Source organism: Triticum urartu, chromosome 2A (assembly GCF_056163025.1).
Source record: "Triticum urartu cultivar PI428250 chromosome 2A, HENAU_Tu73, whole genome shotgun sequence".
Taxonomy (NCBI): Eukaryota; Viridiplantae; Streptophyta; class Magnoliopsida; order Poales; family Poaceae; genus Triticum; species Triticum urartu.
In genome coordinates, this window is record NC_141874.1 from 114,063,874 (window position 1) to 114,083,323 (window position 19,450).

The window sequence follows — 19,450 nt, forward strand, 5'->3', positions numbered from 1 at the left end:
ATGTTGGATCCATGCGATCTACGTTACTTTTCATCGACGTCGGTTGTTGTTCTGTTGTGCTGTTCCTATGGGGCCTTAGCACGACGACTTCCTGACTATCTACTATAACAAGTTTCACCCAGCTCCGACGAGGGAGGGGCGATGACGGCAGCGCGCCTTCGGCTCGCTTCAGTGCTTGTAGTCGTCGCTAGGTGGTCTATGGACCTGGATGTAATTTTTATTATTTCTGGTGTTTGTTGTATTGCCATGATTGAAGATGAATAGATTGAAAGGTTTCTCGCGAAAAAAGATATGAGCTATGTCTTCTCATGGAATTGATCAGCAAATAAGAAAACAGATACATGGTACTCATATACCCAACCCCGAGGTTGTGTATCAATGAACAAATGTCATTGCCCCCCAAGCACATGCTCATCATTACCTGTCACCAGACTAACAAATAGTCAGAGTAAAGATGCTGAATATTGTTTTGGGAGTATGTGTGTAAAAGGTGTTTTTCGACTATGTGTGTAAAAGGATAGAAGAAGTCGACTAAGTTGGAAACTATTCTCATTGATTGACACAGGTGTTATAGAGTACAGCATATATGGAGAGTGAGGAGTTGCCAAACGCCCCTACAATCGTGGCACGTAGGCCAGGCGTGGCTGGACTCGGTCACACAGATTACAATGGTGATACAAAATACATATGCTAGCACCCCCCTCAGCCGGAACTCCATTTGGGAGGATGTTCAGGCTGGACCTAAAATCGAGGAACACCTGTGAAGGTAACCCCTTGGTGAAAACATCCGCAAACTGCGAGCTTGAGGGAATGTGGAGAACGCGAGCCTCGCCAAGAGCCACTCTGTCACGAACGAAGTGGAAATCTATCTCGATATGCTTGGTACGCTGATGCTGAACGGGGTTACAAGCGAGATAGGAAGCACTTATGTTATCACAGTACACGATGGTGGCTCGGGTGGGCGGATGTTTGAGCTCAAATAGAAGCTGGCACAGCCAACATGACTCAGCGACACAATTTGCAACGCCTCTATATTCCGCTTCGGCACTGGAGCGGGAGATGGTGGCTTGTCTCTTGGACGACCATGAGACAAGGTTGGAGCCAAGGAACACACAAAAACTAGAAGTGGACTTCCGAGTGTCCGGGCACCCTGCCCAATCGGCATCAGTGTAAGCGATGAGATCCATGGTGGAGGACTTGTATAACTGAAGTCCGTAGTGAGATGTGCCCCGTAAGTAGCGAAGGATCCACTTCACGAGCTGCATATGAGTGTCGCGAGGGGCATTCATGAAGAGGCATGCCTGTTGAACGGCATGGGCAATATCTGGACGCGTGAGAGTGAGATATTGTAAGGCACCGGCAAGGCTGCGGTATAGTGTGGGGTTAGAGAGAGGCTGGCCATCATGAGAGGATAGCTTGGAGCTTGGGTTGATGGGCGTGGAGACGGACTTACAATTAAGCATCTTGGCCCGGTCTAAAATCTCGAGAGTATACTGTTGTTGGCATAAGAAAATACCGGATGCGTTGGGTGTGACATTGATGCCCAAAAAATGATGGAGAGCACCGAGATCGGTCATGGAGAACTCGCGTTTGAGCGAGGTAATGACGGAGTGGAGTGTGGTGGTAGTGTTTGCCGTGAGGATGATATCATTGACGTATACCAACAAGTACACGATGGATGCGCCATGGTGGAGAACAAAGAGTGAGGAGTCACTCTTGGTGGCACGAAACCCGAGGGAGAGAAGATAAGCTTGGAATCGAAGGAACCAAGTGCATGGAGCTTGTTTTAGGCCATAGAGAGACTTGCGAAGATGGCAAACATGATCCGGTCGAGAGGAGTCGACAAACCCCGCTGGTTGAGAGCAATAGACCGTCTCATGAAGATCACCATGAAGGAAGGCATTCTTCACATCGAGCTGATGAATAGGCCAGGAGTGAGAGGTGGCAAGACTCAAGACCACGAGAATGGTGGCCAGTTTGACGACCGGGCTAAAAGTCTCGCCATAATAAACGCCCTCTTTCTGAGTGAACCCGCGAACGACCCATCGTGCTTTGTAGCGAGCCAAAGAGCCGTCCGAGTGGAACTTGTGACGAAAAATCCACTTCCCTGTGACGACGTTGACATCTGCAGGTTTAGGCACCAAAGACCAAGTAAAGTTGTTCATTAAAGCAGTGCATTCTTCTAGCATGGGTTGTCGCCAATGGGGGTCTTGGAGTGCAGATTTGTATGTGGATGGGATGGGGGAGATGGGAGGAGAAGTGGTGGCAGCGATAAAAAGGCGTTTAGGCATGAGATAACCGGTTTTGGCGCGAGTGGACATGCGTGTGCATTTTGGGGTGGATGTATGGGTATGGCATGTCGAGGAAGACGTGGCTGGGTGGGAGTGGTCGGCGCGGAAGAAGAGGTGGATGCGCTGGTCCCGGTTGCAGTGCATGGCGTTGGATCCAAGGGGGATTCACGTGCAGTGGTTGTGGCAGACGCGGTCGTGCAGGAGACAGGCATGGGGGCGAGGCGGGTCCACCGGACGAGGTGGGAGGCGAGTGCGAGCGAGCCGCGTGGGAGGTTGGTGCGGGGAACGAGGCTGGGCCCGGGGAAAGCGACAGGCGGGTGGCTGCGGGCGAATCGGGGAGAGGCGACGATCCAGTGGGGGTTGGTGGGATGCGGTGGGGCCCGGTGGGTGGGATCGCGCGCGGATATGGATGCGGGGGAAGATTGGCAGGTGGGATCAGCGCGGGATCCAAGGGGGCAGTGGATGGGAAGGTTCTGCATGGGGATCTTCTGCGGATAGGGGCTGCTCGTGCCAAGATGTGGCGGGCTGATACGGAAATGAGGATTCGTCAAAAACGACATGACGAGACATGATGACGCGGCATGAGGCAAGGTCGTAGCACCTGTATCCTTTGTGCTCAAGAGGGTAGCCTAAGAATATGCACTGAGCAGAGCAGGGAGCTAGCTTGTGAGCGGATGTGGCATACAAGTTGGGATAGCATAGGCACCCAAAAACGCGGAGATGATCGTAGGTCTTGTGGACGCCGTGGAGAAGAAAGAAGGGAGTGTGAGAAGCAATGGCACGAGAAGGGCGCCGGTTGAGCAAGTAGGTGGCCGTGTGGAGGGCTTCTACCCAAAATGGAGGGGTGAGATTGGCTTGCATGAGTAGCGTGCGGATGATGTCATTCGTTGTGCGAATGAGGCGCTCGGCCTTGCCATTTTGGGGAGAGGTATGGGGGCAGGAGAAGCGGTAGGCGATGCCATGGGAGGAGAAGAAAGAACAGAGAGAGGTGTTGATGAATTCACCACCATTATCGCATTACATGCTTTTGATGAGCACATGAAATTGGGTTTGCACGAAAGCAAAGAAGCGCTGGAGGACGGTGGAGGTGTTGGATTTGTTGCGGAGTGGAAAATTCCATGAGTAGTGTGTGTAATCATCCAACACCACAAGATAATATTGATAACCCGAAAAGCTTACAACCGGCGACGTCCATAGATCACAATGAATTAAATCGAAAGGAGAAAAAGTTCTACTAGTGGATGAAGGAAAGGGAAGGCGTGGCTGGCGACCTAATTGACAAACGCTACATGGGGTGTGTGGCTCTTTATTACAACCAGCGAGAAAATCATGAGGGAGGGAGGAAAAACTATGAGCGTCGGGGTGACCAAGGCGGCGATGCCACACATCCGATGAAGTGCTGAGGAAGGCCGACGCCCTGGATGGAGTGGTGCCGGTGAAGGGGTAGAGATCGTCGGTGCTAGCGGAGATCATGAGAACTCTCTAAGTGCGTAGATCCTTCACAAGAAAACCACAGGGGAAAAATTCAACAGAACATGAGTTGTCAGTAGTGAATTTGCGAACGGAAATCAGGCTAGTGACGACAGTAGGAGAAATAAGGATGTCAGTGAGGCGAAAATCGTGAGGGGTGAGGGTGGTGGCTCCAGTGGCAGTGACGGGAAGCTGTTGCCCATTGCCGACAAGAATAGAAGAAGGAACATGCTTTAATGAAGAACGAGACATGGTCAGGGTACCTTGGGTGCCAGTCATGTGCGAGGAAGCGCCACTGTCCATGTACCACTCGGGGGCGGGGTTGTGGGGGAAGCCGGAGTTGCTGTAGGCGGCGTTCAGCATGGTGTGGTGCTCCCATGATGGCTGCTGAGGTGGGTAGTACAGCGATGGAGGCGTCGGCGGGTACATGTGGTAGGCCTGAGCATGGTGATGAAGCTATGTATCTAGGGTAGGGTCATGGATCTGTCCAACATACCCTCCCCAAGGACATCTCTACATAGAATCAGAAGCAGTCGAAGAGAAAACATCATCCACTTGACCATGAAGATGTGCTCACTCGACTTCCTTGAAGACACTCGACCACCAGGAGATGAGAAGCCCTCCACTCTGCAACGGTTGTGACTTAAACAATAGCTTTATGGGCATTTATAACACTTTATTGTAGACGTTACCAGTAACACCCCACCTTTATGAACATTGAACCCTGTGTAACGGAGGGGAGCTGGCGTCCTGGCGCACTCTATATAAGCCACCCCCTCCTCTGGGACAAGGGTTCGCACTTTTGTAAACTCACACACACATATAATCCAGTCGACCGCCTTAGGGCACCGAGACGTCGGGTTGTTACTTCCTCTGAGAAGGGCATGAACTCATAAAACTCGTGTGTACAACTACTCCATAGCTAGGATCTTGCCTCCTCATACTTACCCCCCATTCTACTGTCAGTCTTAGATCCACGACAGTTGGCGCCCATCGTGGGGCAGGTGTCTTAGCGACTTATTGGAGAAGTTGCAAATTTTCCGATCCCCTTCATCGTGGTTCCAGGTGGAGGTTTGGCTGAGGGCCGCGAGATCCGTCTCGGCGTGCTCGTGTTTGTCGTCGACGACTCCGCTTGGCTCCAGGAGGCACCACTCGACGCCGACGCGCTCCCCGCCCGCGGGGCGGTGCACTTTCGCACGTGCGTCCGCGGCGTCCTCCTACGGCAACCGTCGACCCAGTACCAGTCGACTCCAGCAGCTTTCCCCCTCCCTGCGACCCGCCGGAGCAAGCGCACCGGCCGGTCGAGGCTTCAGCGGTGGGTGAAGCATGCGGTGGCCCGCCAATGGGCCACCCCTCAAGTCGCGGCGATCGAGCCCGACGAATCTCTCTATGGCCTGTTCGATCTGTCGACTGGCTCCGTAGAGACCGCATCCGAGTGCGGCAGCAGCGACTCTGCGGCGGAAGTCCTGATGGTCAATGGACCACGCAGTCCTCCTGGCTTCAATCGTGAAGACGGAGGTGACGGGAACGGCGATCCGTCGCGCGCTCACGAGGAGTACCGCCCCGAACCTCTCTCCTCACAGCAGAGGGAAGAACTTCATTGCCGGAACATGGATGCCCTGCACACTCCTATAGTTGGAGAAACCCCTGAGGCCCAGGCCTTGGAGCAGGCGCGCTTGGCCAATCTGGCTGAGCGCACTCGACTGGAGAACCTCCAGCGCGCACTCGACGATCGCGCTCGACAACGTGCTCCTGAGTCCAGTCGACTCCAACTTTTTCCACCTCCAACTCAGGTATACCGAACCCCGATCTAGAATCTAGCTGTTGCTGCCCGGATAGCGGAGTCGATCCAACCCTCCCAGTCAGAAGCTGGTCGAGGTCTGGTGCAGATCCGAGCCTTGCTCCGGGCGGCGGGAGAGCAGAATACAGTTGTATCTCGGTCGCGGGATAGGATCCACAGCAGATCCGTGATGGAAGACACAGTTCAGTCGGCCCATAGCCCAAGATCGCCTCCGAGGCATGAGGGACGTGGAGATCGACGAGATCAGTACAGAAACCGAGAGCAGTATGATCGCCGAGTCGATCGTGATGATCGTTGTCGAGTGCCCACACCTCCCCCGAGGAGCGGGTCGTACGTGCCTCGGCAGCATGAAGACAGACGCCCTCATAGTGTTGGGCAAGGTATTCCAATCGACCCCAGGGAGCCAGGATTTGATGCGAGATCTATTCTCGTGCAGGGCTTGGTCGACAGAAACAGAGCTCACCGAGAGGGCCACGATGGAGGTCCACAAACCAGCAACAGGGTGCATGTCTCTGGTCCAGAGTGCTTCAGTAGAGCTATCAGAGCTGTGGTGATTCCCCCCAACTTCAGGTTGGCGTATGGAGTTAGTAAGTTCACCGGAGAGTCCAAGCCTGACACTTAGCTTGAAAACTACCGAGTGGCTGTCCCGATTGGTGGCGGCAATGATGAAGTGGCCATGAAACACCTTCCTCTGATGTTGGAGGGCTCAGCTAGAGCATGGCTGAATCAGTTAGCGCCTGGCAGCATCTATACTTGGGAAGATCTCGCCCGAGTGTTTGTCAGAACATTCGAGGGCACTTGCAAACGATCGGAAGGTTTGACAGAGTTACAGTGTTGTGTTCAGAAGCCGAATGAAACTTTGAGGGATTATATCCAGAGATGGATCACCCTACACCACACGGTAGAAGATGTGTCAGATCATCAGGCAATTTGTGCCTTTAAGGAAGGCGTCGGGTATAGGGAGTTGAATATGAAATTCGGCCAGACAGGAAATATGACTCTGGCTCGGATGATGGAAATTGCCACCAAGTATGCCAATGGTGAAGAAGAAGAGCGACTCCGGAGCGGCAAGCACAAAGCAGTCGCCCACGAAGCCGGAGGAGGAAACTCCAGTCGGAAACAGAAGCGCAAGGACGAGCCAGCTGCTCCGGGTGAAGCCTTGGATGTGGTTCAAGGAAAGTTCAAGGGGAAGCCCAAAGGGCCATGGAACCCCAAGAAAGTAAAAGATCAAGATGGGAATGACGTGTTGGATTTGCCGTGCCATATCCACACCAAAAAGGATGAAGAAGGCAACTTCATTTACCCGAAGCACACCACTCGACAGTGTCGCCTCCTAATCCAGCAGTTCCGAGAGGAACAGCCCAAGGAAAAGGAGAAAGAAGCAGACAAGGCTGAGGATGAGGGTGAGGATGATGATGGTTATCCCCACGTGAATTCCACTCTGATGATTTTTGCTGATGTTGAGAGCAAAAGTCGATTGAAAGTTATCAACAGGGAAGTGAACATGGTCGCTCCGGCGACACCCAGTTACTTGAAGTGGTCACAGACTGCCATTACATTCGACCAGTCTGATCATCCAGCGCACATCGCCACCCCTGGGAGGCAAGCACTGGTGGTCGACCCGGTGGTCGAAGGCACTCGACTGACAAAGGTCCTGATGGACGGTGGCAGTGGTCTGAACATACTGTATGCAGAAACGTTGAAAGGAATGGGCATTCCGATGTCCAGACTCCGTGAAAGCCATATAAGTTTCCATGGGGTCATTCCAGGCAACAAGGCTGCATCTCTCGGTCAGATTGCACTCGACGTGGTTTTCGGTGATTCCAAAAATTACCGCAAAGAAAAGTTGATGTTTGAAGTTGTGGATTTCTAGAGTGCTTATCATGCAATTCTGGGTAGGCCAGCTTATGCACAATTTATGGCTCGACCATGTTACGTGTACCTCAAACTGAAGATGCCTGGTCCCAAAGGAGTGATCACTATCTCTGGCAATCGGAAGAAGGCGGAAGAGTGCTTCCAGAAGGGCTCAAAGATCGCTGATGCCCAGATGGCCGTGGTAGAATTGCAAGAATACCAGAAAAATGCAGATCCGAGTGACTTGTTGCGAGCCAAGAAGCCAGCCACAGATTCAGCATTCCAGTCATCTGGTGAAACGAAGTCGATTCACATTCACCCGGCAGATCCCAATGCTGCTCCGACTCACATTTCAACCTCACTCGACTCCAAATAGGAAGAAGCGCTCATCCAGTTCCTCCGTGAGAACTGGAACATCTTTGCATGGAAGCCTTCTGACATGCCAGGTGTTCCCAGGGGACTGGCTGAGCATCGTTTGAGAGTCGACCCGAAGGTGAAACCAGTTAAAGAGCATCTTCGACGGTCCACCGTCCAGAAAAGAAAGGCAATCGGTGAAGAGGTGGCTCGGCTTTTGGCAGCTGAGTTTATCCGAGAGATTTATCACTCCGAATGGTTAGCCAATGTTGTCATGGTCCCAAAGAAAGACGACTCACTTCATATGTGTATTGATTTCAAGCATATCAATCGGTCCTACCCGAAAGATCACTTCCCTCTCCCTCGCATCGATCAGATAGTCGACTCGACTGCAGGGTGCGAGCGTTTGTCCTTTTTAGACGCCTATTCCGGGTACCACCAGATCCGTCTGTACGGGCCCGACGAAATAAAGACAGCTTTTATCACCCCGTTTGGGTGCTTCTGTTATGTCACAATGTCATTCGGTTTGAAGAACGCCGGAGCCACATTCATGAGGATGATTCAGAAGTGCCTGCTCACTCAAATCAGTCGGAATGTGGAAGCATACATGGATGACATTGTGGTCAAGTCACGTAAAGGTTCCGACCTACTGACTGACCTTGCTGAAACCTTTGCCAACCTCAGAAGGTATGATATCAAGCTCAATCCATCAAAGTGCACGTTTGGAGTTTCAGGCGGGAAGTTACTCGGTTTTCTTGTTTCCGAACGAGGAATCGATGCTAACCCAGAGAAAGTAGGCGCTATACTCCTAATGAAGCGCCCTGTGCGTGTGCATGATGTCCAGAAGCTTACTGGTTGCTTGGCCACCCTAAGTCGATTCATTTCTCGCCTTGGTGAAAAGGCGCTGCCTCTTTACCGACTGATGAAGAAATCAGACAAGTTCGAGTGGACCCCAAAAGCTGATGCAGCGTTTGCAGAGCTAAAAGCCCTGCTTTCCACCCAACCGGTGCTTGCTGCTCCAATCAGCAAAGAGCCTCTACTGCTTTATATAGCAGCCACTGGACAAGTCGTCAGTATAGTACTTACGGTCGAGCGGGAAGAAGAAGGAAAAGCTTATAAGGTTCAACGCCCAGTTTATTATATTTCTGAAGTCCTGACCCCGTCAAAGCAGAGATATCCTCATCATCAGAAGCTTGTCTATGGGATTTACATGACCACGAAGAAGGTTGCACACTATTTCTCGGATCACTCTGTTACAATCGTCAGCGACGCTCCATTGTCAGAGATTCTACACAACAGAGATGCAACTGGTCGAGTGGCCAAATGGGCGATTGAACTCCTTCCCTTGAATATCAAGTTTGAGGCGAAGAAAGCTATCAAGTCCCAAGCAATAGCAGATTTCCTCGCTGAATGGATCGAACATCAACTGCCGACTCAAGTTCACTCTGAGCACTGGACCATGTTCTTTGACGGATCCAAGATGCTGAACGGATCTGGTGCTGGAGTAGTTCTGGTATCCCCCCGAGGAGAAAAGCTCAGATATGTCCTCCAGATTCACTTTGATTCCTCCAATAATGAAGCAGAATATGAAGCACTCCTGTATGGGTTGCGCATGGCCATCTCACTCGGCGTCCGTTGCCTCATGGTCTATGTCGACTCAGATTTGGTAGTTAATCAAGTGATGAAGGAGTGGGACGTTAGAATCCCAGCCATGACTGGGTACTGCAACGCGGTGAGAAAGCTTGAGAAGAAGTTTGAGGGGTTAGAACTCCACCACATACCCCGATTGAAAAATCAAGCAGCCGACGATTTGGCAAAGATAGGTTCCAAGAGAGAAGCCATTCTCAGCAATGTATTTTTGGAGCATATCCACTCGCCGACAGTTCAGGAAGATCCTTTTACTGAAGAGCCCCCGCAACCTAAGAGTGCCACAGATCCGACTGAAGTCGAGGTCCCAGCCGTGGCCGACCTGATCATGGAGGTCCTGGCCATTACTCCCAACTGGACGGTGCCCTACATTGCGTACATCCTCAGGAAAGAACTCCCGGAGGATGAACAAGAGGCTCGATAGATCGTCCGTCGATCCAAGGCCTTTACTGTGATAAGAGGGCAACTGTTCAGGGAAAGTGTGACTAGAGTCGGTCAGAAATGCATAACACCAGAAGAAGGTCGAATGATCCTCAATGACATAAACTCGAGGACCTGTGGTCATCATGCATCCTCTTGGGCCATCGTGGCTAAAGCATACCGAGCTGGATTCTATTGGCCATGAGCAAATGAAATGGCGAAAGATATAGTCGACAGATGTGAAGGCTGCCAGTTTTACTCCGACATGTCTCACAAGCCGGCGTCAGCCCTGAAGAGCATCCCCCTCATCTGGCATTTTGCTGTTTGGGGTCTGGATATGGTTGGACCGCTGAGAACTGGCAGGAGCGGCTTCACTCATGTGCTCGTTGCAGTCGACAAGTTTACCAAATGGATAGAAACTAAACCTATCAAGAACCTTGATGCAAGCACCGCTGTCAGTTTTATCAGAGAATTGACATTAAGATATGGAGTTCCACACAACATCATCACGGACAATGGGTCGAACTTCGATTCTGATGAGTTCAGAGCTTTCTGTGCCTCTCAGGGCACTCGAGTCGACTATGCTTCGGTCGCTCACCCGCAGTCGAACGGACAAGCAGAAAGAGCCAATGGCCTAATTCTCAAAGGACTGAAACCCCGATTGATGCGTGATCTCAAACACGCAGCAGGCGCTTGGGTTGATGAACTTCCGTCAGTTCTGTGGGGCTTGAGGACAACTCCTAATTGGCCGACCGGACGAACCCCTTTCTTCTTGGTTTACGGAGTCGAAGTTGTTCTGCCAAGTGACCTGCTCCACAACGCACCCCGAGTCGAGCTCTTCTCCGAAGAGGAAGCAGAACAGGCCCGGCAAGATTCATTCGATCTCTTGGAGGAGGAAAGAGAGATGGCCTTGATCCGATCGACCATCTATCAGCAAGACTTGCATCGATTCCACGCCAGAAATGTGAGGGGTCGAGCCTTTCAAGAAGGAGACCTAGTTCTTCAAGTGGATCAACAGAAACCACACAAGCTTGCCCCAACTTGGGAGGGCCCCTTCATCATCACCAAAGTTCTCCACAACGGAGCATACCATCTTTACAGTATTGAGCATCAGAAAGACGAGCCACGGGCTTGGAACGCGGAGCTGCTCCGCCCCTTTTATAATTAAGCACTCGTTCGAATAAAATGTAATAAGAAACACCTTTGTAATTTGTTTATCAAAGACAAGAGCTTATAGTCCTATCATTCGATTGTTGTGCTCTTATTTACTTCTGAAATCCCCCAGTGGGTAGCTTAGTCGCGAATCCGTTTCGCCTAAGTTCGAAAGAAAATCCTACCGAATGGAGAGCAACCCTCCCACTCGGGGGCTTAGCTGCAGTCCAGCACTCGCCTAAGTTCTCCCACTAGGAGACTTAGCTGCAGTCCAGTCCTCGCCTAAGTTTGAAAAAATCCTACCGAGTGGAGAGCAACCCTCCCACCCGGGGGCTTAGCTGCAGTCCAGCACTCGCCTAAGTTCTCCCACTAGGAGACTTAGCTGCAGTCCAGTACTCGCCTAAGTTTGAAAAAATCCTACCGAGTGGAGATCAACCCTCCCACTTGGGGGCTTAGCTGCAGTCCGGCACTCGCCTAAGTTCTCCCACTAGGAGACTTAACTGCAGTCCAGTACTCGCCTAAGTTTGAAAAAATCCTACCGAGTGGAGAGCAACCCTCCCACTCGGGGGCTTAGCTGCAGTCCAGCACTCGCCTAAGTTCTCCCACTAGGAGACTTAGCTGCAGTCCAGTACTCGCCTAAGTTTGAAAAAATCCTACCGAGTGGAGAGCAACCCTCCCACTCGGGGGCTTAGCTGCAGTCCAGCACTTGCCTAAGTTCTCCCACTAGGAGACTTAGCTGCAGTCCAGTACTCGCCTAAGTTTGAAAAAAAATCCTACCGAGTGGAGAGCAACCCTCCCACTCGGGGGCTTAGCTGCAGTCCAACACTCACCTAAGTTCTCCCACTAGGAGACTAAGCTGCAGTCCAGTACTCGCCTAAGTTTGAAAAAAATCCTACCGAGTGGAGAGCAACCCTCCCACTCGGAGGCTTAGCTGCAGTCCAGCACTCGCCTAAGTTTTCCCACTAGGAGACTTAGCTGCAGTCCAGCACCCACCTAAGTTTGAAAAAATCCTACCGAGTGGAGAGCAACCCTCCCACTCGGGGGCTTAGCTGTAGTCCAGCACTCGTCTAAGTTCTCCCACTAGGAGACTTAGCTGCAGTCCAGCACTCGCCTAAGTTTGAAAAAATCTTACCGAGTGGAGAGCAACCCTCCCACTCGGGGGCTTAGCTGCAGTCCAGCACTCGCCTAAGTTCTCCCACTAGGAGACTTAGCTGCAGTCCAGCACTCACCTAAGTTTGAAAAAATTCTACCGAGTGGAGAGCAATCCTCCCACTCGGGGGCTTAGCTGCAGTCCAGCACTCGCTTAAGTTCTCTCACTAGGAGGCTTAGCTGCAGTCCAGCACTCGCCTAAGTTTGAAAAAATCCTACCGAGTCGAGAGCAATCCTCCCACTCGGGGGCTTAGCTGCAGTCTAGCACTTGCCTAAGTTCTCTCACCAGGAGACTTAGCTGCAGTCCAGCACTCGCCTAAGTTCGAAAAAATCCTACCAAGTGGAGAGCAATCCTCCCACTCGGGGGCTTAGCTACAGTCCAGTACTCGCCTAAGTTTGAAACATATCCCTATCCGCAAGGACGACGAGGTGCAGGTCAACTGTAACCTTCTCCTTCAGAGCTGCGGCACAAATACAACGTCCGGTCCATCCCTATCCGCAAGGACGACGAGGTGCAGGTCGACTGCAACCTTCTCCTTCGGAGCTGCGGCACAAATACAATGTCCGGTCCATCCCTATCTGCAAGGACGACGAGGTGCAGGTCGACTGCAACCTTCTCCTTCGGAGCTGCGGCACAAATACAACGTCCGGTCCATCCCTATCCGCAAGGACGACGAGGAGTAGGTTGACTGCAACCTTCTCCTTCGGAGCTGCGGCACAAATACAACATCCGGTCCATCCCTATCCGCAAGGACGACGAGGTGCAGGTCGACTTCAACCTTCTCCTTCGGAGCTGCGGCACAAATACAACGTCCAGTCCATCCCTATCCGCAAGGACGACGAGGTGCAGGTCGACTGCAACCTTCTCCTTCAGAGCTACGGCGCAAGTACAACGCCCGCTCCATCCCTATCTGCAAGGACCACGAAGCGCAGGTCGATTGGAGCCGCCACCTCAGAGCTGTGTCTCCAGTGCAAAGACTATTCAAAGCAGTGAGCAAAGTCCATTCGAGGACAAACACAAGCACATTCGGAAATAAACCAAATTCAGATAAATCCTAAAGGTTCCGAGCAGCAAATCAAAAGTACTCGAGCATCAAGCCCGAAGGAGTTCTACGGTTACAGCAATCACTCGGCATTCCGAGGCAAATTTAAAGCGTATTCAGGTTTCATGAGTCTGTTCACTCGGCCGGAGGAGGGCTGGCAGGCTCCACGAATGAGTCCAGGTCGATCCCATCAGCAATCTGAGTGGCGGCAGCGATGAAAGTCTCCATGAAGGACTGGAAGTCGTGCTTTTTGGTGTTAGCGACTTTGATCGCAGCCAGCTTATCTTCACGAGCCTCCTTGCAATGGACTCGCACCAAGGACAGCGCAACGTCAGCACCGCACCAGGCAGAGGATTTCTTCCATTCTTGCACTCGGTCAGGGATCTCGTTCAATCGAGTCATCAAGGATTCCAGGTCATTCTGAAGCGTCGCCCCCGGCCAAAGCGATGAGTCGATTCGAGAGACAACCTCCTTCACGCGTGCGAGGTAGCTTGTGGCGCTGGCGATACGGGACTCCAGTCGGAGCACGTTCATCACAATTTCGTCACAGACTGGGGAAGTGATAGGGTCCAGACCCGTCTCGACCCTTCCAGTTTCTTTATCGAAGTCTTGGCAGAGTTCTGCAGCCAAAAGTTAGTCAATCGACCGAGCAAGATCCGATCGCAAGCATCAACACAGTCGGATTAAAGGAAATACCTTCCAGCGCGAGATAAAGCTTCTTGGCGAGCATCCTCAGATAAGCTTCTGTGTCATTCCTCTTGCGGATTGCAGACTCCAACTTTTCATTCAGGACGACCTTGTCCTTCTTCAGACTGGTCACTTCGCGGTTAGCTTCATTAAGACAAGATATCAGTTTGTTCACCTCTCCTTCAAGCGTTCCGATTGAAGCAAGCTTCTTGTCTGCGAGAGCGATTTTGTCTTGGGCTGCTTTTTGCGCGGCGGCGAGGTCCGAATCCTTCTTCTCCGGAGCCAACTTCATTTTCTCTGCAAAAGAAGCAATCGAATCAAAGAAGAGATCAAAGAGATATATTGGAAGTCAGTCGACAATCAATTACCTTCCATACCAGCGGCCTCGTCTTGAGCTTTTTTCAGATTTTGCTGAGCCAATTCCAAGTCTAAGTTGAGTCGCCTCTGCTTCTCCTCGAGTTCAGCAAACTTGGAAATAAGAGTACAAGACTTCTGCAGAAGGCAAAAGACATCAAAGGCGGTTCACTTCCGAGTGAATAAAACCTAAAGAAGTCCATTTAGACCCCAGCCGACTGCACATAGTCGACTACGGTCTCAGGGGCTACACCCAGCGGGTGCACTTGGCGTGCCCCCGCTGACTAAGACTCAACTCGTCCGGTCCGCCCGGACCAGGTCAAAAAAGGGGGTACCAGCTGTTCAGACCCTAGTCGACTGCCAGCAGTCGACCGAGGTCTCGGGGACTACACCCAGTGGGTGTACTTGGCGTGCCCCCACCGGTTCGGATCCTACTCGACTGGCCCGCCGGAGTCGAGTGTAAGGAGTAGAAAGAAAATAAAGAAGAACTCAGACCCCAGTCGACTGCCAGCAGTCGACCGTGGTCTCAGGGACTACATCCAGTGGGTGCACTTAGCGTGCCCCTACCGGTTCTGATCCCACTCGCCCAGACCGAGTGGAAGACCGAAACTACCAAAAACAACAAAACACCCAGTGGGTGCTCCAATTCGACGCAAACAATAGGAGATTGTGCAGAAGAAGATTTTTCGAGAACAAAAACAGTCGGAAAGTCTACTCACCTGGACATTGGCCCGAAGGGCGGCACTGGCATCGTAGGCAGCCTGGCTGTTCTCATGCACCGTCTTCACCCGCTCCATCATCATGTCAGCCTGTCGGATGGCTTCCGCAGCCGCTTCCGACTGGTTGTCCGGGACGGGGTAGCTGGTGAAAAAGTGTGCAGACGACCCAGGTGCGGCGGCTTGGAGCTCCGTGGCGTGGAGCTGGACAGTTGAAGGAATCACAGGTGCAGTCGACGGTGCGGGATGCCCACTCGACAAGGGTGCAGCGAACGTCACAGAGGCCCTGCCCGCGCCTTCAGTTTGACGGACGGGAGGTGTTGTAGTTGTTTCTTGCCGAGACATCCTACCAGTGATTACCTTCTTGCTTTTCCTGGGCTTAAGAGCCACATCTTCGTCGTCATCTGGAAGATCAATGACGTTGGGTGGAGCTACAAGGCAGATCATTCGACCCCAAGTGAGCCACTCGAACGCAATCGACCAAAGAATCAAGAACAAAATCACAAGAGTTTATACCTGGGTTGGAGGTTACCGCATCTTCCATTCGCTCGTCCCGGTACTGGAAAGAAGCGGTTCCTGACGTAGCAGCACTGCAAAGATCTGTATTCAATCGGTTACGTCTGGTTAATCAAGTCGACGAAAAAGACAAGTCAGATGGTTACCCGGAGATAGTAGGAACGGTCACTTTGATCCTGGGCAAAGCTTTTGGCAGTTTGGAAGAGGTGGCTTTCGGCGCTGGAGGCAGCGCAACTTTGGATTGCTTTGAAGCCTCCTCAGTCGGCGTTGGGGAAGACATCCTGGGGCGCTTCGATGACTGCCCAATCGGTGCGGCTACCAAGTCCGGAGCGCTTGCCGGGTCGTGAGCGTGTTTGGATCTCATCTCCCTGTGAGGAGGCGAGTCGACTTCTTCGTCTTCAGTCGATTCATCGCTCTCCTCGTCCTCCTCGGCTTCCGAATGCTCCTTGCCGCTCTCGCCCCCGCTCCCTTCTTCCTCAGCGTCTTGGTCTTGCACTCTGTTGGGCATTGAGTACATGTCGATGAGGTCCTAAAAGGATAACGATCAAAGGAAATTCAGTCGACCACAAACAAGACATCACTCGGTGAATCGAAAAGATACTTGATAAGACAGAATTATACCTGCTCCGGCTGGTGCGAGTTGTCGAATAGAATCACCCTCCTAGACCCCCGAGGGTTGTCTTTGTTGCTGGTGATTCGCATCAACCACTTCTCCAAAGTATCCTCGCTGACGTCCTCCGGGTGGATCCGAGTGGAATCCTCGAGCCTAGAGTACATCCACATCAGATGATCGCGCGCCTGAAGAGGTTGGATGCGTCGACCGAGAAAGACCTCCAGCAGGTCCATCCCGGTCACCCCGTCGCGGACAAGCTGGACGACCCGCTCGACCAGCACCTTGACCTGTGCCTTCTCTTCTGGAACTACCTTCAGGGGGCGGGCTTCTCCACTCGAGCCAAAGAAAAAGGAGGAAGTCCAGTCGACTGGCCCGGGGTTGGCTGATCCTTGCAGTAGAACCAAGTCGACTGCCAGCCCCGGACCGAGTCGGGAAGAATAATGGCTGGGAACGTACTCTTGCTCCTCATCTGGATCCCCAGACCCCCGCACATCTGGATCACTTGTGTCTTCTCGTCACTCGACTTGGCCTTTTTGACCGACTGGGATCAGCAGGTGAATATGTGTTTGAAAAGGCCCCAGTGCGGTCGACAACCCAAGAAGTTTTCGCACATCGACACAAAAGCGGCCAGATAGACTATGGTGTTTGGGGTGAAATGGTGGAGTTGAGCCCCAAAGAAGTTCAAAAAACCCCGGAAGAAAGGATGGGGAGGCAGTGAGAATCCACGATCTACGTGGGTGGCGAGGAGAACACACTCACCCTCCCTTGGCTGCGGCTCGGTTTCGTTCCCCGGGAGCCGTGCTGACTTGTGGGGGATCAGTCCCCCCTCCACCAGGTTGTCGAGGTCGTCCTGGGTGATTGTCGAGCGGATCCAGTCGCCCTGGATCCAGCCCGCCGGCAGGCCGGATCTCGACGAGGATCCGCCCCGGCTGGTCCGCTTGCCCTTCGCCTTCGTTGTCGCCTTCTTCGCGTGTTCCAGCACCACCGTCCTCTCCTTCCCCATGGCGGCGGGTCGAGCTCGAGTAAAGGTCCGGCGACGAGGGCGGAAGCGAGCGTGGCGGAGAGATTGAGAGAAGAAGAAGAGAGAATGGGAGCGCACGGGGCAGAGGCCTGGTCCAAGGCCTTTTATAAGGTCGTCATCCGAGTGACTGACTGGTGGACCCAAGCGATCTAAACAAATCCCGCAACAGTCGCGCGCGCAATACGTGGCGAAAAAGGTGGCGCGGGGATCGAGGAGACTTGCCTAATCCGTCCCGATAACCTCGGTTCCGTTCGTCTGGCGCACTTCCCAAAATTTGAATCCTGCGAGATCCGCAGAGAGCAGAACAACCTGTCAGACTGAAGACAAACATCCTCTACATCATCATTCGGAATCCTACCGTGAGAATTCACTCGACAAAAACCAAGAATGGACCAAGGCGACTGAGAAAGGAGTCGACGTCCTCACCTCAACTCATTGTTCCAGAATGAGATATACTCGTAGCACAAAGAATGGGTCGGAAGTGTTCCCAACTCTTTCCCCACTCAAACCCTGAACCATTCGGGGGCTAATGATGAAGCTATGTACCTAGGGTAGGGTCATGGATCTGTCCAACATACCCTCCCCAAGGACATCTCTACATAGAATCAGAAGCAGTCGAAGAGAAAACATCATCCACTCGACCATGAAGATGTGCTCACTCGACTTCCTTGAAGACACTCGACCACCAGGAGATGAGAAGCCCTCCACTCTGCAACGGTTGTGACTTAAACCATAGCTTTATGGGCATTTATAACACTTTATTGTAGACGTTACCAGTAACGCCCCACCTTTATGAACATTGAACCCTGTGTAACGGAGGGGAGCTAGGGTCCTGGCGCACTCTATATAAGCCACCCCCTCCTCTGGGACAAGGGTTCACACTTTTGTAAACTCACACACACACATATAATCCAGTCGACCGCCTCAGGGCACTGAGACGTAGGGTTGTTACTTCCTCCGAGAAGGGCCTGAACTCGTAAAACTCGTGTGTACAACTACTCCATAGCTAGGATCTTGCCTCCTCATACTTACCCCCCATTCTACTGTCAATCTTAGATCCACGACACATGGGCACCCGGACGAGGCCCGAGGACGCCGGCGGCGTTGGGAGGAACCCAACCGGGGCGCGGCGACGGGAGGGCCATGCCATACGGGGCGAAGTACCCGGTGAAGGGCGCCGGCAGGGACGCCTGGTGACCGCGCCCAGAGTAGTCACCGCGTCCACGGCCACGACCTCGGCCACGGCCGCGGCCACGGTCACCGCGACCGCGATCAGAGTGCGGCTGCGCGGGAGGGGCCGGGGCGCGCTCGGAGGGAGGCCAGTCGGAGTAGGAGCCGCTCGGGGCGCGCTCGGAGGGAGGCCAGTCGGAGTAGGAGCGATCGCCGGAGCTGCGCAAGCCGGAGCCAGAGCCGCTGGCCGGGCCGCAGTCACCGCCAGGAAGAGCGAAGGCCGAAGCGCTCTCTTCGGCGGCGCGCTGCGCCTGAGATTCCTCGGCCAGAACCACCCGTGAGAGGACGGTGTCGAACGGGAGGCCCTGGTCACCGAGGACGACGCGGATGGTGTCGAGGCGCTTGTCGAGGCCGTGGAGAAACTGAGTGGTGAGGTCGGTCTCAGTGACGGCGTGGTCGATGTCGGCGAGGCCATCGGTGAGGAGCTTCATGCGGCGCGCATATTCGGCCACGGGGAGATCACCTTGCTTGAGGTTGCGATATTGCCGGTTGAGGATCATGTATCGGGCATCGCGATTGGCGAGGAAGAAGTCACGGATCTTCTTCTAGAGGGCATAGGTGGTGGTGGCGCCGACGACATGGTCGACCATGGGGTCCGCGAGAGTGGCGTAGATCCAGAGGGCGACGTGGGCATCAAGCTTGTGGTAGGAAGCGTCGGCGTTGGGGGGAAGCGGGTGCTCGATGAGGAAGAGGACGCCGTAGCGGATCAGCACCATGAGGAAGAAGGACTTCCACTTGTGGTAGTTGTGGTCGGCCGGGTTGAGGAGAAATTTTATGTGGTGCGTGATGTGGTCGGAGAAGATGGGGTGGCGAGAAGCCGGCGGCGGCGCAGGAGCCGGCGGAGCGGAGGTGAAGAGGGGGGCGAACTGAGATCCGGAAGAGCCGGTGGTGCCCAGAGAGGGAGATGGGCTGGTCCCGAAGACAAACGGCGGCGATGAGGCCGCAGAGGTGGCCGAGGCGGTGTGGGCGACGGCGGCGAGGTGCCGGAGCGGGGAGCCGCGGAGGAAGAGGAGTCGGGCTCGGGCATGGGACTGGATATCTGATACCAAGTTGGAAACTATTCTCATTGATTGACACAGGTGTTACAGAGTACAACATATGTAGAGAGTGAGGAGTTGCCAAACGCCCCTAC

General features: G+C 53.3%; 1 pseudogene; it reads right to left on the reverse strand.

Moving 5' to 3' along the window:
* Positions 1–18,140: 18,140 nt before the first annotated feature.
* LOC147984185 (uncharacterized) lies at positions 18,141–19,385 on the reverse strand (annotated as a pseudogene).
* Between the last annotated feature and the right edge of the window lie 65 nt (positions 19,386–19,450).